The sequence below is a fragment of the Monopterus albus genome, unplaced genomic scaffold (genome assembly GCF_001952655.1).
Source record: "Monopterus albus unplaced genomic scaffold, M_albus_1.0 scaffold342.1, whole genome shotgun sequence".
Taxonomy (NCBI): Eukaryota; Metazoa; Chordata; class Actinopteri; order Synbranchiformes; family Synbranchidae; genus Monopterus; species Monopterus albus.
In genome coordinates, this window is record NW_018128222.1 from 434,164 (window position 1) to 437,413 (window position 3,250).

Genomic DNA, 3,250 nt, shown 5'->3' on the forward strand with positions numbered 1-3,250 from the left:
TGTTACCTGTTATCCAGTGCAGAAAACTCCTGGATGCATTCAAATTAGGTAATGTATGGTTAATTTAGTGTGGCATTCGCTTGTTATAGTCTCTTGTTTATTCAGTTGTGGAATTTCTTTTTTCTAAAAACTACATAATGCACCTTTACACTTTTCAAATATGCCTAATATAAGGAGAGTTAAGTACACTTTTGGCCAAATGTCTGCAGTGACTCTGATATAGCTTATTAGTTATGTACCCTAATTCTTTTTGTTTATGTTTGTTTTTTTGCTTGTTTTTCAGAAACCAAGAGAGTTACATTGGATTTTCAAGCCATTCCAACTTCGTCACCACTGAGTAGTGATTGGTCGGTGTCTGGGTCTTCATCACCAACATTATGCACTCCGCCTGATTGTAGCTTATCACAGCTATCAGCCATTCCATCATGTTCAAGCCAGGCAAGAAGCAGCGAGCCAAGCCACAGACCTTTCACATCTCTACTACTGAAAACATGGCCAGAAACATTCCAGGTCCCTTGGGAACAAATGCCACAGGAAATTCGTTCTGCAATTGCAGATGGCAAGAGACCTAAACCAGTGGAGCGACGCCAGATGGTACGAGTACTCGCAGATGAAATGAGAAAGTATGAAGCTAACCCCACTCGTGCACAGTGCCTAACTGTGGTTCGAAATATCATCAGGCAGTACCCAAAGAGTTTTGCTGATATTGCACCAGATGGGTCACTTCTGTGTGGAGGTTATACATCACTTTTGATGCAAGTGAAAAACTGCATTGAGAACGTGAAATGTGATGGAAGCTTCTCATGGCACCGAACCTCTACAGGCAAGAGGGGTCCAACTGACACATATGGATGTACACGATTTCAGCCAGAGCTACCCCCAGAAGAAACTGATCACACTGTGGAGCAGCACCGCCAGAGACTGGAGGAGATCTACAGGCAGGAGGGTGCAGGTGGAGCAGAAAGAGCAGAAGTTAAAAATCTAATGAAGCTCACATTCTCTCTACAACGCTGCCATATAAATACAATTCCACCACCTGACATTGAAGATGTGAAAAGCAAATGGCCTTTTCTTTTCATGCCAAGGTATATATACGCACATTTTGAGTTGCTCACAGACATCAATGTGCTTCGTAGCTTGGAACTCAGTATGGAGAAATGTGGAAGAGCCATCACAGAATACTTCAGGGGAAAACCTACCAACAAAGATGTCAAGGATATCCTCTCTAATGGTGAAGATAATGAGATAGCACTTTGTGTTGTTCAGCTGCTCATGGCACACTTTGGAGAGGACCTAACCGGGCTGATCCTTCTTACAGATGTACATTTTATTTTTTCGTTCTAACAATGTGTTTTAAAGGGTGACTCCACCAGTCTTAAGTGTCCCGATACCTAAAGTGTGTACTAGTTTTGGGGAGTACTACTACATATGTGAAAACAGTAGTGTATATTATTTTGTGGCTCAGAGGAAGCTGCATGTAAGCTGATAAATTACCTCAATGTTGTCACACAGTTGCTACGTTGCATTATGGGTAAAGTAGGTGCAAGGTTTTAAAAAGCAGGTATTAGTACTGTACATTTCAAGCCACAACACACACACACACACACACACACACACAGACTGGGTATTTTGTTAGACTGTAGGCTTTATAATTTCTTTTGATGTCCCTTCTATATGTCATTCAAATCCACTCTATTAGTGCAATGAAGAAAGACAAAAAACAATTCATTGCATTTAATGTACACAAAACAGTATGTTGTTGCAACCCCACTCTGATCTTAGACTATTTTGATTTCAGGCGCTTCATTGGTATAAATCCAGAGAGAGGGACAAAGGCCAAAAGGGGCAAGGTTGTCTCCAAGAAGAAAGGTGTGATCGTCCAGAAGAAGTCTTCTGCAGTCAATACACACGTCGCCATGCTACTGAAGAATCTCCTTGACTTTGAATGGGACTTTATATAGATCGGTGACCTCTTTAATCTCGCTCTCTTTGTTTTGACAGTCTGGCATTGCCACATAAAGCCACAAGAGAACTGGTATTATTAACTTTATAAGCATTAGCTTGGAGTGTATACTGTACATTCCTGATTGTATAGTTTATTTATTATTATGATTGTTTGTTGTTGTTTGACAGTGGCGACACTGGAATAATGCTGCAGAGAGGAACAGCGATAACCAAAGTAATGGTCATCTCTCCTGGATCCACAAGAACATTTATTTTCTTTTTCGACATTTTTTGTATACATGGTGATATTGACATTGCACTTTGAAATAAAGATATTTGATTTTGAAGTTTTTATTGCTTATTTTGCATAATATTCACAATAATGCATATCTTAAGCAATTGTCTATAGCCCTGAGAAATAACAGTATAATGCTGGCGTCCCGGCTGCCAGCTCTTTACCGTAGATTATAGAATTACAGACATATACCGTACAAATAACGGTATAATGCTGGCGTCTCTGCTGCCAGCTCTTTACTGTTATTTTACAGGAAAATTATTTACAGTGTGGTCAGAGATTGAGAATGGCTGCTACAGTACACGTGAGAAAAGCAGCACCATAACACTCATTTTGTGCTAATGCCACAGAAGCAAAGCAGTTATTTAGATTTGTGACACAGCAGCTCTTCACTTAACATATCTGGTATTTCTGCTCTGAATAGATACGTAGCTCTGTGTCTCTCAGTTGTAAGAATGATCTTAGTTCTGTCATTTAGTGTCTGTTCGTGGTGTTTGCACAATTCCCTGGTTGCCAGTTTTGCATTATTGAGTTTGGGGAGATAGAAGTTAAAAGTTACAAACTTCCCCTTTGGGTTAAGTCGTCATCAACATGGCTGTGGGCACAGTGATGCTTTGAGCTAGATGCTAACATCCTGACCCTTATCACATCTTAGTTTTGTATATTCCCATGTTAATATAATTATTACTGAATAAACTGTCCAGCTCAGGCTCGGGCTTATAAACCAAAGCAGTGGACAAACTGATCATTTAGCCTGATGGTGGCGCAGGATGACATCATTTTTGCATCATCAAAGTTATTACAATTCATCCTGAGGGAAACATGAACCAAATGCCACGGCCATGCGCCCAACAGCCTTGGAAACAATACACCAGAAAACACAAGTGCCAGTCTCATAGTGGCATTAAAAACATCAGGGCCTGTGTATGTCTCTGTCTGTACATGCTAAGATTTTTCAAATGATAAGGGAAAACTTTGAGCGGGAGGGAAAAGTTAGACCATAACCAGAGG